At 38.6% G+C, this 27,080-nt stretch overlaps 1 pseudogene across 1 annotated transcript in view; it reads right to left on the bottom strand.

Annotated features, from left to right (window-relative positions):
* The window catches only part of LOC309958871 (ferritin light chain-like), a 28,749-nt pseudogene extending 1,742 nt beyond the window's left edge, over nt 1–27,007 (bottom strand). Inside the window, exon 1 of the transcript in view lies at nt 26,979–27,007. The product of the transcript in view is annotated as a ferritin light chain-like (transcript). The remainder of the gene's footprint in view (nt 1–26,978) is intronic.
* Between the last annotated feature and the right edge of the window lie 73 nt (nt 27,008–27,080).

Below are 27,080 nucleotides of genomic sequence, written 5' to 3' on the forward strand. Positions count from 1 at the left end.
CTTTACATTTCAATGTAGAGGGACCGCTGTCCTGGTTTGCCAGGGACTTCCCCTGTGTGAGCACTTAAAATCTCATCCTGGCAAACCCCTTAGCCCTGGGTTTGAAAAACGTAGGGAATAACATGAAATTTAGGGGAAACATGATCTAGGTTTTGGGCAAGTCACAAGTGCTAATTAAAGCTAAGCAAGTATGGACAACACTAGCGTTCTTTAGCCCTTTGCGGGGAGGTAAATCTGATTGGGTGAAAGGACTTATTGTTAAGAGATCTTTGTAGAAACATCCCCTTCTGCTTAGTCCGCTGGTTCTCAGTTCTGGCTAGACATTGGCATCGTCTGAGGAGATTTAAAATGATTTTATTGGTCTACGATGACCAACCGTCAGTGTGAGGGTTTTTAAAAAGTGCTTCAGATGATTCTAATGCACAACCAAATTTAGGTGCCACTGCTTAAGCTTTTGAACCGCTGCTGCATATTTGTACCTCATCTTCCTATGAGAATATCCAACTGTAGTTGAGGTTTGTTTTTTTTTTTTTTTTTCTTTTTCTAACTGTCTTATAAGATTTACTGTCTTAAATAAGGTTGAATGTACAGAAAATCTTGCTAGTCCATCTGGTATAGCTGGATACTTAGAATAATATAGTTAAGATATATACCATTTAAGTATTGTGACTGGCCTTTTTTTTGAAATTAACATATGCATTGAATTAGTATGTTCTCTTTTGAAGTTGTTATGTTGGGGAGCTATACCTCTAATCTGCCATTACTAAATATCTGGACACCTCTTATTAGGAATTGCTTTAAGAAATCTTTAGGGATTAAAACCAAGATTGCTGTATTATTTGTACTGGAACCACAAAAACCTCACAGAGTTCCCCCGCTGTACCTTCTACCCCCATCTCTAACCCTTGGCAACTTCTAAACTGTTCTCCATCTCCACGGTTTTGTTATTTTAAGAAAAATATGTAAACATAATCATGAATTACTTAATCTTCGGAGATCGGCTTTTCAAAATTTTTCCCTCGGCATCATTCCCTTGAAGTTCATTTCAATTTTTGCATATATTAATAATTTGTTCCAGAAACTTCCGGGAAGATGGCAGAAGAGTAAGACGCGGAGATCACCTTCCTCCCCACAGATACACCAGAAATACATCTATGCGTGGAACAACTCCTACGGAGCACCTACTGAACGCTGGCAGAAGACCTCAGACCTCCCAAAAGGCAAGGAACCCCCCACGTACCTGGTTAGGGCAAAAGAAAAAACTAAACAGAGACAAAAGGATAGGGACGGGCCCTGCACCAGCGGGAGAGAGCTGTGAAGGAGGAAAAGTGTCCACACACTAGGAGCCCCTTCGCGGGCGGAGACTTCGGGTGGTGGAGTGAGGGAGCTTGGGAGCCACGGAGGAGAGCACAGCAACAAGGGTGCAGAGGGCAAAGCGGAGAGATTCCAGCGCAGAGGATCGGGCCAAACGGCACTCACCAGCCGAGAGGCTTGTCTGCTCACCCGCCGGGGCGGGCGGGGCTGGGAGCTGAGGCTCCGGCTTCTGTCGGAGCGCCGGGAGAGGACTGGGGTTGGCTGCGTGAGCACAGCCTGCAGGGCGTTGTTGCGCCGCGGCTAGCCGGGAGGGAGTCCGAGGAGGGGTCTGGACCTGCCGAATAGGCAAGAGACTTTTTCTTCCCTCCTTGTTTCCTGGTTCGCGAGGAGAGGGGATTAAGAACGCTGCTTGGGAGAGCTCCAGGGACGGGCGCGAGCCGCGGCTAAAAGTGAGGAGCACAGAGACGGACATGAGACGCTAGGGCCGCTGCTGCCGCCACCAGGAGGCCTGTGTGCGAACACAGGTCACTGTCCACACCCCCTTCTGGGGAGCCTGTGCAGCCCGCCACTGCCAGGGTCCCGGGATCCAGGGACAACTCCCCCGGGAGAACGCACGGCGCGCCTCAGGCTAGCAACGTCACGCCGGCCTCTGCCGCCGCAGGCCCACACCACACTCCGTGACCCTCCCTACCCCCCCACCCCCACCCCGGCCTGAGTGAGCCAGAGCCCCCGAATCAGCGGCTCCTTTAACCCCGTCCTGTCTGAGCAAAGAACAGACGCCCTCCGGCGACCTACACGCACAGGCGGGGCCAAATCCAAAGCTGAGCCCCTGGGAGCTGTGAGAACAAAGAAGAGAAAGGGAAATCTCTCCCAGCAGCCTCAGAAGCAGCGGATTAAAGCTCCACAATCAACTTGATGTACCCTGCATCTGTGGAATACATGAATAGACAACGAATCATCCCAAATTAAGGAGCCCTGTGGATGAAAGGCTCTTGGTGCTGCAGCCAGGAATCAGTGCTGTGCCTCTGAGGTGGGAGAGCCAACTTCAGGACACTGGTCCACAAGAGGCCTCCCAGCTGCACATAATGTCAAACAGCGAAAATCTCCCAGAGATCTCCATCTCAACGCCAGCACCCAGCTTCACTCAACGACCAGCAAGCTACAGTGCTGGACATCCTATGCCAAACAACTAGCAAGACAGGAACACAACCCCACCCATTAGCAGAGAGGCTGCCCAAAATCATAATAAGTCTACAGACACCCCAAAACACACCACCAGACGTGGACCTGCCCACCAGAAAGACAAGATCCAGCCTCATCCACCAGAACACAGGCACTAGTCCCCTCCACCAGGAAGCCTACACAACCCACTGAACCAACCTTAGCCACTGGGGACAGACACAAAAAATAACAGGAACTACGAACCTTCAGCCTGCAAAAAGGAGACCCCAAACACAGTAAGATAAGCAAAATGAAAAGACAGAAAAACACACAGCAGATGAAGGAGCAAGATAAAAACCCATGAGACCTAACAAATGAAGAGGAAATAGGCAGTCTACCTGAAAAAGAATTCAGAATAATGATAGTAAAGATGATCCAAAATCTTGGAAATAGAATAGACAAAATGCAAGAATCAGTTAACAAGGACCTAGAAGAACTAAAGATGAAACAAACAATGATGAACACAATAAATGAAATGAAAAATACTCTAGATGGGATCAATAGCAGAATAACTGAGGCAGAAGAACGGATAAGTGACCTGGAAGATAAAATAGTGGAAATAACTACTGCAGAGCAGAATAAAGAAAAAAGAATGAAGAGAACTGAGGACAGTCTCAGAGACCTCTGGGACAACATTAAACGCACCAACATTCGAATTATAGGGGTTCCAGAAGAAGAAGAGAAAAAGAAAGGGACTGAGAAAATATTTGAAGAGATTATAGTTGAAAACTTCCCTAATATGGTAAAGGAAATAGTTAATCAAGTCCAGGAAGCACAGAGAGTCCCATACAGGATAAATCCAAGGAGAAATATGCCAAGACACATATTAATCAAACTGTCAAAAATTAAATACAAAGAAAACATATTAAAAGCAGCAAGGGAAAAACAACAAATAACACACAAGGGAATCCCCATAAGGTTAACAGCTGATGTTTCAGCAGAAACTCTGCAAGCCAGAAGGGAGTGGCAGGACATATTGAAAGTGTTGAAGGAGAAAAACCTGCAACCAAGATTACTCTACCCAGCAAGGATCTCATTCAGATTTGATGGAGAAATTAAAACCTTTACAGACAAGCAAAAGCTGAGAGAGTTCAGCACCACCAAACCAGCTCTACAACAACTGCTAAAGGAACTTCTCTAGGCAAGAAACACAAAAGAAGGAAAAGACCTACAATAACGAACCCAAAACAATTAAGAAAATGGGAATGGGAACACACATATCGATAATTACCTTAAATGTAAATGGACTAAATGCTCCCACCAAAAGACACAGATTGGCTGAATGGATACAAAAACAAGACGCATATATTTGCTGTCTACAAGAGACCCACTTCAGACGTAGAGAAAAAGGAAAAAGGTATTTCATGCAAATGGAAACCAAAAGAAAGCTGGAGTAGCAATTCTCATATCAGACAAAATAGACTTTAAAACAAAGACTATTAGAAGAGACAAAGAAGGACACTACATAATGATCAAGGGATCGATCCAAGAAGAAGATATAACAATTGTAAATATTTATGCACCCAACATAGGAGCACCTCAATACATAAGGCAAATACTGACAGCCATAAAAGGGGAAATCGACACTAACACATTCATAGTAGGGGACTTTAACACCCCACTTTCACCAATGGACAGATCATCCAAAATGAAAATAAATAAGGAAACACAAGCTTTAAATGATACATTAAACGAGATGGACTTAATTGATATTTATAGGACATTCCATCCAAAAACAACAGAATACACATTTTTCTCAAGTGCTCGTGGAACATTCTCCAGGATAGATCATATCTTGGGTCACAAATCAAGCCTTGGTAAATTTAAGAAAATTGAAATTGTATCAAGTATCTTTTCCGACCACAACGCTATGAGACTTGATATCAATTACAGGAAAAGATCTGTAAAAAAATACAAACACATGGAGGCTAAACAATACACTACTTAATAACGAAGTGATCACTGAAGAAATCAAAGAGGAAATCAAAAAATACCTAGAAACAAATGACAATGGAGACACGATGACTCAAAATCTATGGGATGCAGCAAAAGCAGTTCTAAGAGGGAAGTTTATAGCAATACAATCCTACCTTAAGAAACAGGAAACATCTCGAATAAACAACCTAACCTTGCACCTAAAGCAATTAGAGAAAGAAGAACAAAAAACCCCCAAAGTTAGCAGAAGGAAAGAAATCATAAAAATCAGATCAGAAATAAATGAAAAAGAAATGAAGGAAATGATAGCAAAGATCAATAAAACTAAAAGCTGGTTCTTTGAAAGGATAAACGAAATTGATAAGCCATTAGCCAGACTCACCAAGAAAAAAAGGGAGAAGACTCAAATCAATAGAATTAGAAATGAAAAAGGAGAAGTAACAACTGACACTGCAGAAATACAAAAGATCATGAGAGATTACTACAAGCAACTCTATGCCAATAAAATGGACAACCTGGAAGAAATGGACAAATTCTTAGAAAGACACAACCTGCCAAGACTGAATCAGGAAGAAATAGAAAATATGAACAGACCAATCACAAGCACTGAAATTGAAACTGTGATTAAAAATCTTCCAACAAGCAAAAGCCCAGGACCAGATGGCTTCACAGGCGAATTCTATCAAACATTTAGAGAAGAGCTATCACCTATCCTTCTCAGACTCTTCCAAAATATAGCAGAGGGAGGAACACTCCCCAACTCATTCTACGAGGCCACCATCACCCTGATACCAAAACCAGACAAGGATGTCACAAAGAAAGAAAACTACAGGCCAATATCACTGATGAACATAGATGCAAAGATCCTCAACAAAATACTAGCAGACAGAATCCAACAGTACATTAAACGGATCATACACCATGATCAAGTGGGGTTTATTCCAGGTATGCAAGGATTCTTCAATATATGCAAATCAATCAACGTGATACACCATATTAACAAATTGAAGGAGAAAAACCATATGATCATCTCAATAGATGTAGAGAAAGCTTTTGACAAAATTCAACACCCATTTATGATAAAAACCCTGCAGAAAGTAGGCATAGAGGGAACTTTCCTCAACATAATAAAGGCTATATATGACAAACCCACAGCCAACATCGTCCTCAATGGTGAAAAACTGAAAGCATTTCCACTAAGATCAGGAACAAGACAAGGTTGCCCACTCTCACCACTCTTATTCAACATAGTTTTGGAAGTTTTAGCCACAGCAATCAGAGAGAAAAGGAAATAAAAGGAATCCAAATCGGAAAAGAAGAAGTAAAGCTGTCACTGTTTGCAGATGACATGATACTATACATAGAGAATCCTAAAGATGCAACCAGAAAACTACTAGAGCTAATCAATGAATTTGGTAAAGTAGCAGGATACAAAATTAATGCACAGAAATCTCTGGCATTCCTATACACTAAGGATGAAAAATCTGAAAGTGAAATCAAGAAAACACTCCCATTTACCATTGCAACAAAAAGAATAAAATATCTAGGAATAAACCTACCTAAGGAGACAAAAGACCTGTATGCAGAAAATTGTAAGACACTGATGAAAGGAATTAAAGATGATACAAATAGATGGAGAGATATACCATGTTCTTGGATTGGAAGAATCAACATTGTGAAAATGACTCTACTACCCAAAGCAATCTACAGATTCAATGCAATCCCTATCAAACTACCACTGGCATTTTTCACAGAACTAGAACAAAAAATTTCACAATTTGTATGGAAACACAAAAGACCCCGAATAGCCAAAGCAATCTTGAGAACGAAAAACGGAGCTGGAGGAATCAGGCTTCCTGACTTCAGACTATACTAAAAGCTACAGTAATCAAGACAGTATGGTACTGGCACAAAAACAGAAATATAGATCAATGGAACAGGATAGAAAGCCCAGAGATAAACCCACGCACATATGGTCACCTTATCTTTGACAAAGGAGGCAGGAATGTACAGTGGAGAAAGGACAGCCTATTCAATAAGTGCTGGGTAAACTGGACAGCTACATGTCAAAGTATGAGATTAGATCACTCCCTAACACCATACACAAAAATAAGCTCAAAATGGATTAAAGACCTAAATGTAAGGCCAGAAACTATCAAACTCTTAGAGGAAAACATAGGCAGGACAGTCTATGACATAAATCACAGCAAGGTCCTTTTTGATCCACCTCCTAGAGAAATGGAAATAAAAACAAAAGTAAACAAATGGGACCTAATGAAACTTAAAAGCTTTTGCGCAGCAAAGGAAACCATAAAGAAGACCAAAAGACAACCCTCAGAATGGGAGAAAATATTTGCAAATGAAGCAACCGACAAAGGATTAATCTCCAAAATTTATAAGCAGCTCATGCAGCTTAATAACAAAAAAACAAACAACCCAATCCAAAAATGGGCAGAAGACCTAAATAGACATTTCTCCAAAGAAGATACACAGACTGCCAACAAACACATGAAAGAATGCTCAACATCACTAATCATTAGAGAAATGCAAATCACAACTACAATGAGATATCATCTCACACCAGTCAGAATGGCCATCATCAAAAAATCTAGAAACAATAAATGCTGGAGAGGGTGTGGAGAAAAGGGAACCCTCTTACACTGTTGGTGGGAATGTAAATTGATACAGCCACTGTGGAGAACAGTATGGAGGTTCCTTAAAAAGCTACAAATAGAACTACCATATGACCCAGCAATCCCACTACGGGGCATATACCCTGAGAAAACCATAATTCAACAAGAGTCATGTACCAAAATGTTCATTGCAGCTCTATTTACAATAGCCCAGAGATGGAAACAACCTAAGTGTCCATCATCGGATGAATGGATAAAGAAGATGTGGCACATATATACAATGGAATATTACTCAGCCATAAAAAGAAACGAAATTGAGCTATTTGTAATGAGGTGGATAGACCTAGAGTCTGTCATACAGAGTGAAGTAAGTCAGAAAGAGAGAGACAAATACCGTATGCTAACACATATATATGGAATTTAAGAAAAAAAAATGTCATGAAAAACCTAGGGGTGAAACAGGAATAAAGACACAGACTTACTAGAGAATGGACTTGAGGCTATGGGGAGGGGGAAGGGTAAACGGTGACAAAGCTAGTAAGAGGCATGGACATATATACACTACCAAACGTAAGGTAGATAGCTAGTGGGAAGCAGCCACATAGCACAGGGAGATCAGCTCGGTGCTTTGTGACCGCCTGGAGCGGTGGGATAGGGAGGGTGGGAGGGAGGGAGACGCAAGCGGGAAGAGATATGGGAACATATGTGTATATATAACTGATTCATTTTGTTGTGAAGCTGAAACTAACATACCATTGTAAAGCAATTATACTCCAATAAAGATGTTAAAAAAATAATTTGTTCCTTTTTGTTGCTCGGTAGTATTCTATCATCAGATTTTATCACAATTTGTTTCAACATTCATCCACTGAAAGACATTTGAGTAGTTGCCAGTTTTTGGCTATTATAAATAAAACTGCTATGAACACTTATGTGTAAGTTTCTGTGGGAACTTAATTAATTTTTTGTTTCTTTTGGATAAATGCTCAAGAGTACAATTACTGCGTTGTAGGGTGAATCTACTTTTAGGATTAAAAGAGACTGTCAAGCTGTTGATCAGAGTGGCTAAACCATTTTATTTTCCCACCAGTGATGTGATATAATTTTTCTATGTACTCGCCAGCATTTGATGTTGTCACTATACTTTAATTTTAGTTACTCTCTGACATCTCATTATGGTCTTAATTTGCATTTCGCTAATGGCTAATGATGCTGAGCATCTTTTCATGTGCTCCTTTGCCGTGTGTATATTCTATTCCATGAAATGTCTGTTCCTGTCTTCTGCCTATTTTCTAGTTGGATTTTTTTAAGTTGTTTGGAGAGTTCTTTGTATATTATAGATACAAGTCATTTGTCTCATATGGGATTTTCAAATATGTTTTCCTACTGTGTAATTTGAGTTTTCATCCACTTAAAAGGATCTTCTATGAAGTATTTTTAACTCATTTTCATGAGATCCAATTTATCAGTTTTTGCCTTTATTGATCATACTTTTGGTGTCAAGTCTAAGAATTATTCCCCTTGTTCTAGATGCCAAACATTTTCTCCTATTTTTTTTCTAAAAATGCCCTGCTTTTACATTTAAGATTATGATCCACTTTGATTTAATTTTTGTGTAAGGTGTGGAGGTTAAGGTTCATTTTTTGTTTGTTTTTGTCGAGGGATGTCCAACTGTTTCAGTACCATTTTTTGAAAAGTCTATTCTTCCTTGATAGCTTTTGCACTGCTGTCAAAAACAAGTTATATGTATTTATGTCAGTCTATTTCTGGGTTCTCTATTCCATTCCATTGATCTATGTATCTACCCTCCATCATTACTGCAAAATCTTGAAATTGGGTAGATTAATTCCTCCCATTTTCATCTTCCTTTACAAGTTGTTTTAGCTATTCTTCAGCCTCTTCTTACCATATAAATCTTAGAATAAGCTTGTCTATATCCACAGAAACCTTGAGGGCATTTTAAGAGTAATTGTGTTAAGCCTCTTAACTTGGGGAGAATTGACATCTTTACCATGTTGTGTTTTCTAATCCATGAACAAGGTATGTCTCCCTATTTGTTTGGGACTTAAAAATTTTTCTTCATCAGCATTTTGTAATTTTCAGTATAGAGGTCCTATAAATGTCTTATTGGGCTTATATTTAGGTATTTATTTAGGTCAGTTGTAAATGGCATCACATATTTTTATTTAAGCTTCTACACATTTGTTATTAATATATAATTTGATAAAATTGTGGTGATCTTGTACTCTAAATCATTTACAAACTAATATTATTTCTCAAGCTTTTTGTGGATTCCTTGGTATTTTCTCCATTTAGATTATCATCTCATCTTCAGATACAGACAGTTTTACTTTTCCTTATTCAGTATAATAGGATATATTACTATTCAACATTCAGTAGGATATGTTCCTTCCTATGCAACGTAGTAGGAATAGTCCTTTTATCTTTTAAATAAACTTTTTAAAAATTTAACTTTTAAATTTATGTATTTATTTATTTTTGCTTTATTTTCTTACTAGACCCTCCAGTGATATATTTAATAAAAGTGGTGAGAGCAGATATCGGTGCCTTGTTTCTGATCTTACAGAGAAAGCATCCAGTCTTCCACAGTTAAATATCATGTCGGTATAGGTTGTTTGTAGATCATCTTTATGAGTTTCAGTATGCTCCTTTTCTATTCCTAGTTTGCTTGGAGTTTTTTTTTCTTCTTTTTTTAAAATCATGAATGGGATTGGATTTTGTCAAATGCTTTCTCTGCATTAATGGATAGGATCACATGACTTTTCCCCCTTAATCTATTGGATATGGTGGATTACACTGTTTAATTTTCAAATATTTAACCAACTTTGCATAACTGGAATAAAACCCACTTGGTCATGGTATATTATTCTTTTCATATATTTCTGGATTTAATTTGCTAATATTTGGCTGAGGGTTTTTCAGCCAATTTCATAAAAAATATTGGTCTGTAGGTTTCTTCTTTCTATACTATCCCTGTCTGGTTTTGGTATCAAGGTAATACTGGCTTCATAAAATTAATTAGAAACTGTTCCCTCTACTTCTATTTCTTATCAAATCATGTAAAATTGGTGTTAATTCTTTAAGTCTTGGGTAAAAGTGAAACATCTAAGCCTGAACATTTCTTTTGGGAGTTTTTAAATGAAAAACCAGTGTTTCTAATGGTTACAGGAAAATTGAGATTATCTATTTCATCTTGGCTGAGTTTTGGTAGTTTTGGGTGTAGAAACATTGGCCCATTTCATCTACATTTTTGAATTTATAGTGTAGACTTGTTCATAGTAACTTGTCCCTCATTAACCTGCAGGATATGTCATGGTATCCCTGGTTGCATTTCTGATATCTGTGATTTGTGCCATCTCTCTGTTTATCTTTATCAGTCTTGCTAGATCTTTATTGGTTAGATTGCTTATTTCAAAGAACCAGCCTTTTGTTTCATTGATTTCCCCCCCTATTTTCCTGTTTTCAGTTTCATGGATTTCTGTTTCATCTTTATTATTTCCTTCTTTCTGCTTGTTTAGTGTTTTTTCCTCTTCCTTTTTTACTATTTTAATATAGAAAATTAGATTATTGCTTTGAAATATTTTCTTTCCTAATTTAGTGCTATAAACTTCCCTTTCAGCATTGCTTTCACTTCATTCCGCAAACTTTGATCTGTTATATCTCCATTTTCTTTTATTCTATGCATTTAAAAATTTTTTCCTTGATGCTGTCTTTTTTACCCATGAGATATTTGGAAGTGTGATGTTTAGTTTTCATGTGATTGAAGGTTTTCCTGTTGTCTTTCTCTTATTGATTTCTAGTCTGATTCCATTATGGCTAGAGAACATACTCTCTATGATTTTAATTCTTTTAAATCTGCTAATGTTTTTTTATCGCCCAGTATATGGTATATGAGTGAATGTTCCATGGACACTTGAATATGTATTCTGCTCTTACTGAGTGTGTTCTTTAAATGTCAGTTATATCCTGTTGATTGATGATGTTTTCAGTTCTTCCATATCCTTGCTGATTTTTCTCTCTGGTAGTTGTATAAATTGCTGTGTTGAAGTCTCAAATAATAATTGTGGATTTAAAACTTTCTCCTTTTACCTTTTTCAGTGTTTGCCTCATGCATTTTGAAGTTCTGTTGTTTGGTGCACACACATTTAGTATCACTAGGTCATCTAGGTGGATTATTCCTGTTATCTTTATGTAATGACCCTCTTTGCCCCTAATAATTTCCTTTGCTCTGAAGTCTACTTTGTCTGATATTAATATAGCCATTCCTGCTTTTTCTGATTAATGTTCACATGATATATCATTTTCATCCTTTTACTTTGAACTACCTATATCATGATGTTTAAAGTAAGCTTCTTATAGACAGTATATAGTTGGATCATGCTTGCGATTTTTTAATCTACTCTTCCAATCTCTGTCTTTGACTTGGTTATTTAGATCATTTACCGTTAATGTAATTATTGCCATGTCAAAGATTTGGTCTACCATGTTATTTTTTGTTTTGTCTTTTACCTTAGTTTCTCAATCCTGTGTTTCCCTTATTTTGCCTTCTTGTGGGTTACTTAAACATTTTTTAATAAGTCCATTTTAATTTAATTCATTTATAATCATTTGTGTATACTGTTTGTATAGTTTTCTTAGTGGTTGTTTTTGGCATTACAGTATACATATGTAACTTATCATAGCCTACTGGAATCAGCGTTTCATTACTTCAAGTGAAGTTTCAAAATTTTACTTCCATTTAGGTCTCTTAATATTCCCCAGTTTTAAAGTATGATTTTCTGTAGTATTTCCTTTCTCTACATTGAGAACCCCATCAGATGGTGTCATCATTTTTGCTTTGACCATCATATAGAATTTAAGAAACTCATGAGGCTAATGATAGTCTCTTATATTTACCCCATTTGTTTTCACCCATTCCATTGTTCCCCTTTTCTTTCTGAAGTTCCCAGTCTTCTGTTATTGTTTATATTTTCATAACAGTAGGTGATATTTTGGATTTCCAGTGCAACTGGATATGAGTTTCAGGAAACACTGAGCCTGGCTCACTTAATGCTACTGAGTTGGAGGGTTTGTATACGTTGGGCCTGTTGGCACAGCAGATGCTAGCAGATTAGACTAATGTTGATGGGACTAGTGCCACAGGAGGATGGGTTCCCATTCAGGCTATGCTGCTGCTACAGTAGATCAAGTCCCCCTCTACCCCAAGTGTGGGGCAGTGACCTGCTGCTGTCACTGCTTTGTATTAGGCTCCTTTTGCCTCAGGTGTGTGGTGGGATCCCTTGGAAGCTGCTGCTGCTACTGCTGTCAATCACACGGTTAAATTCATTTCAGAAATACTTAAGTATAAATATATAGCCTGGCTCTTGTAGGACCTCTGTTTTTTTTTTTTATTGCTTTCATACAAATTATCCCAATTTAGTGACTCAAAACAACATAAATTTATTGCCTTACAAGTCTGACATTGGTCTCAATTAAGTAAAAGTGTTGGCAGGATCAACAGATGAATGGATAAAGATGTGGCACATATATACAATGGAATATTACTCAGCCATAAAAAGAAATGAAATTGACTTATTTGTAGTGAGGTGGATTGACCTAGAGACTGTCATACAGAGTGAAGTAAGTCAGAAAGACAAAAACAAATACCATATGCTAACACATATATATGGAATCTAAAAAAACAAGAAAAAATGGTTATGAAGAACCTAGGGGCAGGGCAGGAATAAAGACGCAGCCATAGAGAGTGGACTTGAGGACACAGGGACGGGGAAGGGTAATCTGGGATGAAGTGAGAGAGTGGCATGGACATATATACACTACCAAATGTAAAATAGCTAGCTAGTGGGAAGCAGCCACAAAGCACAGAGAGACCAGCTCTGTGCTTTGTGTCCACCTAGATGTGTGGGATAGGGAAGGGAGGGTGGTAGGCAGATGCAAGAGGGAGGAGATATGGGGATATATGTATATGTATAGCTGATTCACTTTGTTATGAAGCAGAAACTAACACGCCATTGTAAAGCAATTATACTCCAATAAAGATGGTTAAAAAAGAAAAAAAAGTGTTGGCAGAGCTACATTCTTTTCTGGAGGCTCTTAGGGGTGTTTCTGTTCCCTGGACTTTATCCGCTTCCAGCGGTCACTTGTAGTCCTTGACTCAGAGTCCCCTTTCTCCACCTACAAACCCCAAAATGTTGCATCTCTCTGATTCTGCTTCTATTAGGACATCTCTCTCTTTCTCTTTCTACAGTTGGGAATGGTTTTCTGCTTTTAAGGACTCATGCAATTAGATTTGTTCCATGAGGTAATCCAGGATAATCTTTCTATCTCAAGGCCTATAACTTCAGTCATATCTGCAAAGTCCTCTTTACCATGTAAGGTAACATATTATTAGGTTCTAGGGATTAGGGTGAGGGCATTTTTAGGAGCCAATATGCTGCCTACCACACCCTTAACAAGTGACCTTGAGCAAATTACTGAGACTTTAAAGCCTTACTTTCCTCAAACATAAAATGGAAAGAAAGATAACTAGGTAATATCATGAAAGTGAAACAGTATATATGAAATCAACTAATTCAAAAAATAAGATTTCTTCTTTTTCTTTATGATTGGCATGATTCTCAGAGTTCAGTTACTTGAAGAGTTACTTTTTTTTAAACAGAACTAAGGAATTTCAGGGTTCAGGTGCTGTAAGATTGTCTGAATTATCTGAGTAACAATTAGCTAAGCACAGGTGTAAAGCATTTGATTTACTCCCTGGTGTCCTTTATCTTCTCATCCCACTAAATCCATATCCCTTGTCTAGCTCCAGCCAGTAGAGTCAGAGCTTGTTTTACTGTTTAACTAAAGTTCAATTTAAATTTGCTCTACCTCTCCAGATTCTCAGCCCTGGTTGCATATTATAATCACCTGGGGAGATTTCAAGACCTACTTGATGCCAGAGTTTTACCTATCATGGATATTTGAGGAGGGACCTGGAATGAAATGCTCTAGCTTATGGTTTTGGGAGCCAAATCATAGTCTACACTGAGCCAAATCATTTGCGAGATCAGCTCTAAAAAGCAATTTATCTGTGGTGACTGATGCTCTTCCTTCGTCAGTATGCTTGTCCCTCTTTGGGGGAAAAGAAGAAGGGGAAAAAAACCCCAGCGGTTGGGCTCCCTGAATTATAACCTGATGCTGTGGAATTAGTGTTGGCTCAGAGCGCACATCTTCGGATACCCATTCTCTCTCCTGCTTCCTTGCATGAGCTTATATCCTTGGGCAGTTTTTCATCCACCACCCTCTTTTGCTTCTAATCTTAGCAAGTAAAGTCTCTCCTTAATGAAACAGCATTTCATGAGACTTACTGGGAGCATAGGTCTGTTCCAGACCTATCCTATGTTAGCTAAAGCAGATATAAGTGATGTATTTTTGGCATTCATCCTTGTGGGTTGGAGAGAGAAGACAGAATTTTATCCTTTAGGTGTCATATGACTGGGCAAATGGGCTCATTCCCTCTACTGCCTACCATGTAAAATACTGAGGGTATTACCTCTAGAAGGTATCTTCTAGGTATCAAAATAGCTCAGATAAGTCATATTTCTCAGTAAAAGGTGACAAAACTATGGCTTAGGTGGTGAATTTTCCATGTCAATTTGTCTGGGCCACCATGCCCAGTTATTTGGTCAAATATTATTCTGGATATTTCTGTGATGGTGTTTTTGTGTTTTTAAAAATTTTTATGTTTTATTTATTTATATTTTTGGCTGCATTGGGTCTTTGTTGCTGCACATGGGCTTTCTCTATTTGCAGCAAGCGAGGGCTACTCTTTGTTGTGGTGTGCGGGCTTCTCATTGCGGTGGCTTCTCTTGTTGCAGAGCATGGGCGCTAGGTGCACGGGCTCAGTAGCTGTGGTGCATGGGCTTAGTTGCTCTATGGCATGTGAGATCTTCCCAGACCAGGGCTCAAACCCGTGTCCCCTGCATTGGCAGGCGGATTCTTAACCACTATGCCACCAGGGTGTTTTTGGATGAAATTCATAATTAAATTTGTGGTGGACTTTGAGTAAAGCAGATTATCCTTCATAATATGCATGGGCCTCATCCAATCAGGTGAAGCTCTTAATAAAACAAAGACTGACCTCCCTGTCGCAAAAAGGAATTCTGCCAGAAGACTTACAGAAATTGAACTGCAACTCTTCCGAGTCTCTAGACAGCCTAACCTGCAGATTTTGAATTTACCAAGCCTCTATTATTGTGTGAACCAATTGTTTAAAATCTCTCTCTCTTTCTCTATCTTTATATAGATATGGATATAGATCTAGGTATCAATATCAATATCTAGATCTATATCTGTCAGTATATATGGGCACATTGTATACACATGCTGTTGGTTCTGTTTTTCTGGAGAACCTTGACTAATACAGTGGCCCATATAAATAAAAGGATGAACCCAAGTTCACCCAGGTAGAAAGTAGTACAATGAGAACTGGAACTTAAGGCCTCATGACTCATTCAGCTGTGAACACTGACCCAGAACTGGCGTCCGCACACTCTGGCCCACTGATCAGATCTCGCTTGACTCCTGGTTTTGTACATAACGTTTTGCTTGAACCCAGCCGCACTCATTCATTAACGTATTGTGCATGGCTGTTTCTGTGCTACAGCAGCAGATGGGCAGTTGCAATGGAGACGTATGGTACAGAAAATCCAAAATATTTACTATCTGACCCTTTACAAAGAAGATCTGCTGACCCCTGCTCTAGGATGCCATCTGATTTCTGATAGCACCGAGGAGAATAATTCATGCACATTGGGATAGATTGTTAATCTCATGTCCTCCTTAGGTCAAAGATCTCTTAAATGCTCACCCTTGCAATAGCTAGCTTGGGGAGCATTGTCTGAGGATGCAGAAATTTTTCTTGCCAGGTCTTTCCAATCCACACTGCTCCCTGACTATGGTTCTTAAAACCTTTTTTTTTTTAAATTTTTATTGGAGTATAGTTGATTTACAGTGTTGTGTTAGTGTCAGGTGTACAGCAAAGTTAATCAGTTATACATGTACATATATCCACTTTTTTTTTTTTTTTTTCTTTTTTCAGTACGCGGGCCTCTCACTGTTGTGGCCTTTCCCGTTGTGGAGCACAGGCTCCAGACGCGCAGGCTCAGCAGCCATGGCTCACGGGCCCAGCCGCTCCGCGGCATGTGGGATCTTCGCGGACCGGGGCACGAACCCGTGTCCCCTGCATCAGCAGGCGGACTCTCAACCACTGTGCCACCAGGGAAGCCCCACTTTTTTTTTTTTTTTTTGGCGTCTTTTCCAAATAGCCCATTACAGAGTACTGAATGGAGTTCCCTGGGCTAATAAGAAGAGCAGGTTCTTACTAGTTATCTATTTTATGTATAGTAGTGTGTATATTTCAGTCCCAATCTCCCAATTTAGCCTCCCCGCCACAATCCCCTGGTAACCCTAAGTTTGTTTTCTACATCCGTGCCTCTACTTCTAAAACCTGTCTATTTTAACCAACTACCACTCATTGCTTACTGTCTCTGGCTTCATGTACTTGATAATAAATCTCCTTCTTGTTCTATCCTGGATGACATGTTCCAAGGACTGAGATAATATCTTATTCTACATAATTTGTCCTTGATATTGTCTATCTTGGGGTCTTCATCTATGTCCCAAAGAAGACAGTCACTCTGTCTTCTAGTACTACTATTAATACCACATTTTATGGCATGAAGTTGACCCAATGCACTGAACTATCCCTTTAGAAGCTGTATGCAACCTGTCACTGGGTTTTAGCACAGGGGTAGAACTCAGATTAGTGATCATATATAAACAAATCTACTTGACCAGAAACTTTTTGTCTCACCATTTATTACACAAGTAACTTCTGTCTTTGCATCTATGATGTAAATATTTTTAATCTCCTAAATTATCTGAAAAATTATTTAGAGCTTCCATTTCAGTAGGCATTGGAATTGCTGTGTTATGACTATTTCATTATTTTATTTCCAAGTGTTAAATTAGGCTTCAAGCTTTGGCCAAGAGTAGACAGGAAAGGGTTTCAAAGAAATGAAGAGTGGGAAAAACTTCTGATGCAAGGGAGACTTAATAAAGATTTGATTTTGAATCAATAATTTATAATAAAAGTTTGAGTTTGAATCAATAATTTATGTCATTGCAAAATAGCTCCCTGGTAAAATTCCATTCTTTGGTAATCATTAAGTACAGAAATTAACAATCAAAATATGCAGTGACCTTCTTCATTTTCTAAAAACAAACCTATATCTAGATGAGAGGAGAATTCATCTCATAACTCAGGCTCTGGACTTACGACTCCAAGTTCTGTCTTCTTTCAACCATACCTGCTAAGTTTCTGTCTAACTTCTTGAGCATGAGGTAATGGTGTCAGCTTTCATCCCCTTCCTCAGTATATAGCTTGGTGAGTATGAGTAAGGGATCTAAAACTTGAGAACCTGGGTTCAAATCTTGACTCTAAAATTTACTTGTTGAGTACTCTTGAGCATGTTATCTGTTTTTGCCTCAGTTTTCTCATCTATAAAATAGAGATACCATTACTTCTCTCAGGGAGTTGCTATGAGGGTGAAAGAGAAAATTCATACAATGCAAGAATTTATCAGTTCTTGGAACACAATAAATACTGAAAAATAATGTTAGCCATTATCAAGGCCCCCTCATTTTATGGATAATATAGATTAGTTTATATAGGTCTAATATTTACATATGCATAAACATTTTGTACCTATGTGTGTGTATACGTTCTTCTTAGAAATTGAGCAGTCAACATTCACATCTAAAAATCTGTGCTCTGTAGATATCCTGTGTACAGACACAGTGCTATAGTTATCTATTGCTACATAATAAAGAAGTCCAAACTTAGTGGTGAAATAAACAAAAGTTTTAATATGTGCCCAGATTTTGTGGGTCAGCAATTCAAACAGTACACAGAGGAGATGGCTTGTCTCTACTCCATGACTGATGTCTGGAACCTCAGCTCATGAGGATTCGGATGGCTGGAGCTGGAATCATCTAGATAATTTTAATTCACATGTCTGGCCCTTGAAGACTGGGCCCAACAAGAACTGTTGACTGGAGTGCCTATAGATGGCTGCCCAGGTGGCTTGGACTTCTCATAACGTGGTAGTTAGGATTCAAGATAGAGTATCCCAAGAGAATGAGTGTCCAGGGTTGAAGCATTCCACGAGAATCATGCAAAAGCTGCATGACCTTTTATGACCTAGTCTTAGATGTTACATAGCATCACTTTCATTATATACTATTGCAGGCGTTGGAGACCTTTTTCCATAAAGTGTCAGACAGTCAATATTTTAGGCTTTACAAGCCATACAGTCTCTTTTGCAACTACTTAGCTCTGCTGCTGTGATGTGAAAACAGACATAAACAATACATATACTAAGGAACATGGCTGTGTTCCAATAAAGCTTCATTTATAAAAGCTGGTAGAGGCCTAGACTTGGCCCACCAGCCATAATTTACTGACCCCTGCTCTATTGTTTGAAGCCATGGAAAGCCTGCCTAAATTCAAGGGAAAACACCCACATCTGGATGCGAAGAATGGCAGTGAATCTGAGACCCTGTATTAAAACCACTACATATGGGATATTTATAAGAGGATCTGTCTGCATACCTTGTTTCTCCCATGTATGGTGGGTATGAGGTATTGGGACATCTTACATCTCTGTAAGCCTGGGTCAGGGTCAAAGTTGGAATCTGAACTCAATGACCTTGATTTCTGGAATAATCGGTAACTCTAATTATGATTTGCTTACACTCCTTACCCCAATAAATATACCACAAAAGATAGATTTCAAGTAAACAATTGCTTTATGGCAAATTTTTATCAAGTCTCCATTGACTGAATTATTCCATTTTGGTTGGAAAGCATGAGCTTTTTTCTTTCCTAAAGAGATCTGCAACTTTTCAGATGTGGCATTTCATTCTACTGAGAGGATGATGTAGGTTTTTATAAACGGAAAAAGCAGGGCAGGCTGAGTTCACTCAGATCGTACTAGTGCTTAAAGGAATAACCGAAACTGGAACACAGGCTTCCAGGTTTTCCTGTCCTGTGCTCTTTCCGGTAGGTGCCATTGTCTGCTGGGTCTGGCAGTAATAATTTCTGACCTTTACCTCTCTACGCTCTTGTGAAGTGGTTTGGGGCTTTGTTAGCTTTCTTATGAGTTTGTACTAAATTGTGTCCATAAAGTAGGCTGAATTCCTCAGGGAAGGATGATAGCTGTTACTGTGTTATTACTGCAAATGTTGTGTTGGTTACCTTTTTTTCTTTTCTTTTGTCCAGTTGTATCCTGAACTTAAAAGTTATATTATCCGAAATGAAAGATGTGCATCTGGTAGAAAAGACTAATTTAAGGGATGAAAATTCCTGATGATTGCTTCAGTCAACCCTTAATACACACTGAGCTTCATTAGTAAATAGACAACTCTCAGACCATTCCCTTGGAAGAGGTCGCACAATCAGGCTTTGTGTTGATTTCGCATTCTGTTCGGTAGAGACAGAACAAATTAGAATAATTAGCTGGTACAGGAAAGCACAAAGAACTTTCTTCTGTTTTTGTGATGCATCCCATAATAAGGGTTGAAAATGAGACTGGAGGTAAGAACGTGAAACTCAGAAGAGCAAAGGAGAGAGGATATTGTTTCTTTGAAAATATTCTTTCAGTGTTGGCCCAGAAGAAATATGAAGCTGAGGAAATTTCTTTTTAATGATGGTTTTTGTGTTGATGATGTGAGTGTGGAATTAGTAAGAATCAGGAAGCAAGCATCCTTTTCCACCAAGGACTTGGGAGCAAATGAAGCCATAAATACTCCCTGTTCTTGGAAACCCTTTTGGAGCAGTAATCAGAGAAGGGTAAAGGCAAAGCCTCAGGGCAGAGGTGTTCAGAGCAAAGGGATAGGAGGAGAACAAAAGGAGAGTGGATATGTTTAGAGCTGTCATTTTGAAATTTACCTGCTTCTGATTCAGTGCTGCTTTGCTGCTCTGTTGGTCCAGTGGAAATCCTCAAAGCAGGAGCAGCCGTATTTTAAAATAATAAGGTTAGAACAAATGACTTTAATCCACGTCTCTTTAGCTCAAAAGCACAGAGGAGAGTGTGAGGAAAGAGTGAGGCCACAAGGAATTGTTCACTGGGTACCTTTTCCCCAAACCTCACTAACTGGGAGAAACTGACCACTGGATTATGTGCCTTGAAGGAAAGCAAATATGTTGAAAGCAAACAGTGTGGAGCTTGTTTAGAAAGCAAGCTGTATCATTTGGTCACCTGCTGATGATAATAGCATTGGCTGAGACCTGACCATTTACAATGAAGGCACTTCTGTAGGTAATAAGTTCCAGGAGGGCCCGAACTGAGTATGTCTGTTTCAGCATTTAGCATGGTCTAGCATCTGAGAGGCCGGTACATTATTGGCATATAGTAGACTTAAAAATGAATATTTGTGGATTGTCTGAATGAGTGGATGTGTGTGATTCATATCCTATTTGCAGGTCCTATGCCCTACAGTGGATTTTCAACGTCAGGTTGTGAAAGTATTTATGACGGGGATTGGCATTGTTCCCTATCTAATGGATAAAGATTACACATGAAAGGACTTTACATTGACATCCCAACAGCCTCATAGGAATTACTTAACAAAAAAATAAAATTGGATTCTGTATAATTTCTAATTTGTAAGCTGGCCAGAACACTGGTATTTCAGCCAGTCCTCTGGTAGTTCCGATGACGTCCCCATGATCACCCAGGCATAATCAGAATGGCTTTAGGATTTGGGAGCCAAAATGTTTCTCAGTATTTATGGCATTGCTAGTCCATTTAAGAAAATGGAGTATTGAAAAAATAGCTTCAGACACAATATGGCATTTTATGATTTAGCATGAAATCTGAGAAATATAGAGGTTATCGGAAGCCTGCAATGGTAAAGTTTCCTCTGCTATTGAAGTTACTGTCTTTAAACAAAGCTTCTACATCACTAATGCTATATATATATATATTTTTATGATATTCAGGTTAATTTCCTATTCTCTCTAAGGAAGTAATTGGTTGGTTGGTATGGGAGATGGTGTGGCTTCCAAAGGTGAAAAGTATTATTTTGTTGTAATTTCCAGCTACCTAAGGATGGGAGAGGCCCAGGACACTGCAGTCAGTATATTATGTGGAGCAGGTTATATTGTGGTTTATTTATGAACTTTTACATGTTTATTTTCTATGCAAGTTTGTGTGCTCCTTTTTGAGTTTTGGTAGATAAGTGTTTTGTAACTTTGGAATACTTGGAGTTTATATATATATATATATATATATATAAAACATATATATAAAACATATATATATAAAACATATATATATATATATATATATATATATATAAATGTAGTAGTTAAAGCCGTGGAGAGTGTACTAGTCTACCTAGGTTCAAATTCTGGCTTTACCCTATGACTTCCCTGTGGCTTCCTCTGCTCACCTATTAAAATGGAGGATAATAAGACTGCTGTGGTGAGTTACATACTAAGTGCTATTTAAGCATTTGCTATAATGATCATGTATACTCGAAGGCAAGGAACTTGCCCCTTGATCGTCTCTGTATTCCTAGTGCTTAAGAATTCCTAGTGCTTTCCTAGTGCATTGTCTTAGGATAGAGATAGCTCAGTACAGTTCTTCTCACTATAAAGTACTGTTACGTTGAAAGTCTTTGCTTGTGTACTAATAATCTATGACATATCTGCTGAGGACAAAGAAAGGAATAGTTTTAAAACTGCAATGGATAACAAAAGATTGTATGATATAATGCCTTTATTATGTAATTATAAAACTAACAAATGATCATGGTAGAAAATTTGAAAAACTCCTAGACAAAAGAGAGATCAACAACATTTGGAGTAACTTTCAGAGTGTAGAGCTGTCCATGAATATTAGTGCTTTCATATTTTCCAGGACTTTCAGTACACTCTGCTTCTTAAGAGTCTATTCATGATATTTTACTTTAATGATGTTTTCATCATGGGGACACACACACACAGAAATCTGTTAAAGAAAAAGAAAGACATGTAAATCACTGATGTTTCAGATAGCCACATGAAATAAAGTGAGAAAGGTCAACAAGCTGAAAGGATGTGGAGTAGCATCTCCTTAATTGCTTACATAATTCTGATAATTACCTCTTTGTGGATAAAGTAATTAATGGGGAATCTAATTTAAGAAAAAGATATGAACTGCAAGCCTTCTCGAAGCCAAGTATTTCTTTCCACAAAAGGTTACTTTCCACGGCCATTCTTCCTTATTACCAGACAGGGAAAGAGTATTGTATGGCAAAGGATCTTCCTGAAGGAGGGTGCTTCCCACACTGATTGTCATAAGTGACTTCGGGATTACTGTTGCTGTATTACCAAAATCTTAAACTAGGATATTTTTGACAAATTTGGTCCTTAGTTAATTTTTAGAGCTACAAACTGTCAGATGGCTCTGAAATAACAATTGTCTGGCTATTCTTCAGGGTGATCACAATATGGAAATGACCTTGAGGTATCACTAAAAAGCAGGAAGGTGTGAGTCTTCCTTTGGTTCCAGAGTGAAATGCTAGTTGGAGTTGGAGTTGGAAAAGAGGCCCACAACCAAGTGATAGAGAAGGAAATGTGAGGTCGTTAGAGAAAAACCAGGTTGAAGTTAAGGGGAAGAGGCATGAGGAAATGGTCAACTGTTACAGTATTACAAAATCATCAAGAAGCATATCCATGAATGTGGTTTGTATTGCAATCTGCTGAAAAAGAGACAAATACCCTGGCCTGGCCTGCATGGAGATTATATTTTATTGATTCTGATAATAGATTATTGTTGATAAGGGCCTCCTATAAATTATAACCATGCAAAGGCAGCAAGATAATGTTTTTTCCTTTATGTATGTGTTTCTCATTCCTACTCACTTCTCTCTTAGGGGAGGAGAAAATCACACACACACAAAAATGTCAATTCTCAGCTATTCATTTTCAATATAATTTTTTTCCCAAATTCCAGTGGAGGCAATAGGTTAACTGTTAAGATTTGTAAGCCTCAAAAAGCTAGATTTTTACAAAGTGTAGCCAAATTTTATTCTATAAATAATAGCTTTGCAAATAATATATGGTGATGCAAAGTTGGAAAAAGCTGGTTTTTCTTCCGTGAATGGCTTCACTGTGCTGGGAGAAGAGGCACAGAAGAAATCAAAGTAATTAAACATGGGGTGAGTTTTCCTGATAGGGGACTCTAGTGCTTTAAAACAGACTAGATAATCCTAGGGATAATCTGAGGGTAGAACAGACCAATGCCTCATTTCCAGTCTGGTACCCTGGAAGAAAACAGTGTATTTTCTTTAAGGTCTTGAGAGGTTTTTCTTCTGCTTTGTTTTGGTTTTGGTTCATTTTGTAATCAACCTTATTAAGGTATCATTTACATAAAATAAAATGCAGACATTTTTAGTCAACGGCTCAGTGACTTTTAATTAATGTATACATTTGTATAACTAGCACCCCATAAAGATAGATAACAATTCTAAAACCCTAGAAAGTTTCCTCCTAGGCTTTTGCAAAAGTATCCCCATCTCCCACCCCAAGGCCACCACGGATCTGTTTTTTATCTTTAGAGATGACTTTTGCCCAGTTTACAATTTCATGTAAGTTGAATAATACAGTGGGTGCCCTTCTGATCTGGCTTCACTTGCTCAGCATATGGTTTTTGAGATTCATTCATGTTGGGATGTTTTAAACCAGGACTTTAGCCTGGGTGGCTGATGTTGTCTGAAGGCACCTATAGGTACATCTGAGTCTCTGGCATTGTCACTGTCTGTTCTTGGCTCAGTATTTTCAACTTTCTAAGAAGCACAAGGTTGAAGTAAGGAAGATCATTGTCAGTATAATGGAGGTGAAGTGCGTTCTGTTATATAATATTCTCAGCAAAAATTGACCTGCTTGGAATCATTGTGTTGATAATGGACAAGGATACTCCTCCTCCAAAAACCTTGATACTATAAAACTTCTAAAGGACGCTGTCCTAGGACTCTTTTAATTTTCATGTTTTGGGAAACATTTCTGGAGAATTCAAATGCTCGCAACCTGAAAGAAACAATTATTCACCTGAAAGCTGACTCTGCTAAAGTTGAGTTGTCTGACCTTTACATGCTGATAGAACCCAAACAGTCTTGCAAAACAATGCTCTCTTGTTGGATATAAGCATATAGATTGTTTAAGATGGACGTGTATATGCAGTAAAGTGAAAAAGCAAAGAATCTTTGAGTTTCCCTTGCTGGATTTTTTTATTTTGTCATTTAAGTTTCTATAGCATATGCTAATAATTCAGGGAAACCTCAGGTTAGTTTTAGGTCCACTCTACATAAATTATGAAGTATTCCATATCCACCTTTTTTCTACCTTCCTTCTTTTCTTCCATCTTTCCTTTCTAACTTCTTATAATCGATTATACTTAATCCTGCATTTGCTGAGGTGGCAATTAGTGTAGGAAAATACTGTGAACTTTTGCTGTTCAGAATGCATGTTGACCAAATTCTATATTGAGAAAAGGTCTGAATTTACCCAGAGTAACCCTTTCTGAGCGTCTTTGAATAAAGGGCATAGAAACTGGGCTATATATAATATCCTGACAGGCATGTAGAACTCATATCAATTGCCCTAAAGAGCTTACCTAGCGTAGATGCATATGAATGCATTTAATAATTGCTTTATTGGCAGCAGTGCCAACCTACACAGTCTGTTTGGTTTTATATCATTCTCATTACCTGCTGTTTACCACTGTATACATTGCTAATGGTGTGGTTTCTATGGCTTGTGAATTTCACGGCCAAATAATATGTAATTTATTGCACACTTCAGTGTAGAAGATGAAGACTCCATAACTTTTCCTGTGCTCTTTGCCCCTTTAGAATGTATTACACTGAGATCAGGCAAAGTAATAAATTTATTTCAAATGTGCGTGATAGCTAAACATCAATTAGGACTGATGGGCAATATTTCTGCTTCCAGCAACATAACAGTTTTTAAAGACTAAGCCATTGAACGTGGAGTTACTGAACATGGGACTCAGTTCACTGGGATCCTTCTTAGAAAACTAAAGGAAAACTTGGATTGGATTTGTGTGGTTTATTCAAGTAGTAACTAATCACCTACATCTTGGTGAACTTAATTTGTCACAATTGTTTGGTATTTTATTAACTCTCTTCCCCTTCTTCCCCGACTCTCACGAGAACGGATCATGAGTATCTTAAAACATACTAAGTCGTCTTCCATCCCTGTTTAACTACAAAAGCACACTTTCCTTATCCAATGTAACTTACTGTCTTTTAGAGTGGCTGGGGTTTTAATTCTCTACAAAATTAAAACCAGCAAAGAGAAACATTTTCAAGGAGCCACCACATTGTAGCGCTTTAGAAAGACGACTTTAGAATTAAGGGCAACTATATCATTTTATAGCTAAAGCACCTGAGGCCTAAAGTAGGCAGGTAACCATCGAGGTCAGGGAAAGGGGTTGAAGATCAGGTTTCCAGCTGGGAAAGAGTCTAGAGGGACTCAATCTGAGCAGGTCGGAAACTGAAAGGAGACCACGAATGTTCTGGGAAGGCTGGCATCTGGCCTCCAGTGTGGGATTCAGATGGGGAGTGGTTCCTGGGGGAACTGAGCTTCTGCAGTAGGCAGAGAAGTCCACCTCATCTCCGGAAAGTGCCACTGACATCAGGGAGTTGAGGGGAAAGAGCAATGAGTTCCAGTCCACCTGAGAAAGCAGGCCAGTCTGATTAACTCTGAATTTAGGCTTATTTCAGATACTTCTTGAGAAAGAACTTGGACAAGAGCAAGTCCCCCGCAGCCTCTTTTAAATCCATGCCCAGTATTTTCTGGTGGAGCTGCTTAAACCCTCCAAGTGACTCCAGTATTTTAATTTCACTCTACATTTAATTCCGACAGTTCTATGATTGATTATTTAATGGGCAAATGAGTAGGGTCACAAAAGAGTGTGAATGTATTTTACAGGATGAGGATGGGCGGAGTGGAGCAGTCTGGAACGGGACACCAATAAAAAGGGATCTTGGTAAAGAAGAACGTCTATTAGAAATGGAGAGGAATTCGCAAGGAAATTAGTGCCCGACACCACGCCCTTCTCTCTGCATGTTTAGAAGCTAGTTTCTAATTTTATTTTCATAGGAGATGTGCCTGTGATGAATTCTCTTTTACCTCCACACCATTTACCACATGGACATATTGTGAAGTTTGTGTGAGAGAAAGCAAGTATTAGAATGTGTCTTGCAAGCAGCTATAAACACTTCCTGGAACAATCTAGGGTAGAAGGAAAAGGAAAGGAAGGTGGAAACAAAGGAGAAAGACAGCTAATGATGCTGGAGTCTCTCGCTGGGATTTGTGGTATCTCTTTTTGAAACTAAGTACAGAAAGTCAGAACTTGACTGATTGTTTCTTGATCACAGTTTGTTTTCATTTTTGCTTTTCTCTTGCTCTCTCATCAGTTATTCCAGCCAGTGCCATGTCATTTTCAGTTTCAGTAAGCATGCCTGTCTTGTTTCCATTTGCATTATTCATGCAAACGTTGATTGAACTGATGACCCCGAGTTATCAAGGAAACATTAGATACACCAGTGGATACATTTCTTAATTTTAGAAAAACATTACCGAGTGAAGGTTAAAATAACTCCTCTTCAATTTGTCATTTTAAAAAATCTTCTCCTAACATACAATACCTCATTGCCTAACAATGCCAGATAAATGAAGAATTCCTATGTATTCTTGAATGCAGGCTAGTCTGTATATTTTTTGGCAGGTATGACCGTTACCGAGGGTAACGGCCTGGTTTGCCGGCCATGTCCTGTCTCCTAGATAGTTGTAGTTTCTGTTGTCTTTCATTTGGTCCATTGGATATCAGAGGTGAATTGATA

Source organism: Leucopleurus acutus, assembly GCF_964270905.1.
Source record: "Leucopleurus acutus genome assembly, chromosome: 3".
NCBI lineage: Eukaryota > Metazoa > Chordata > Mammalia > Artiodactyla > Delphinidae > Leucopleurus > Leucopleurus acutus.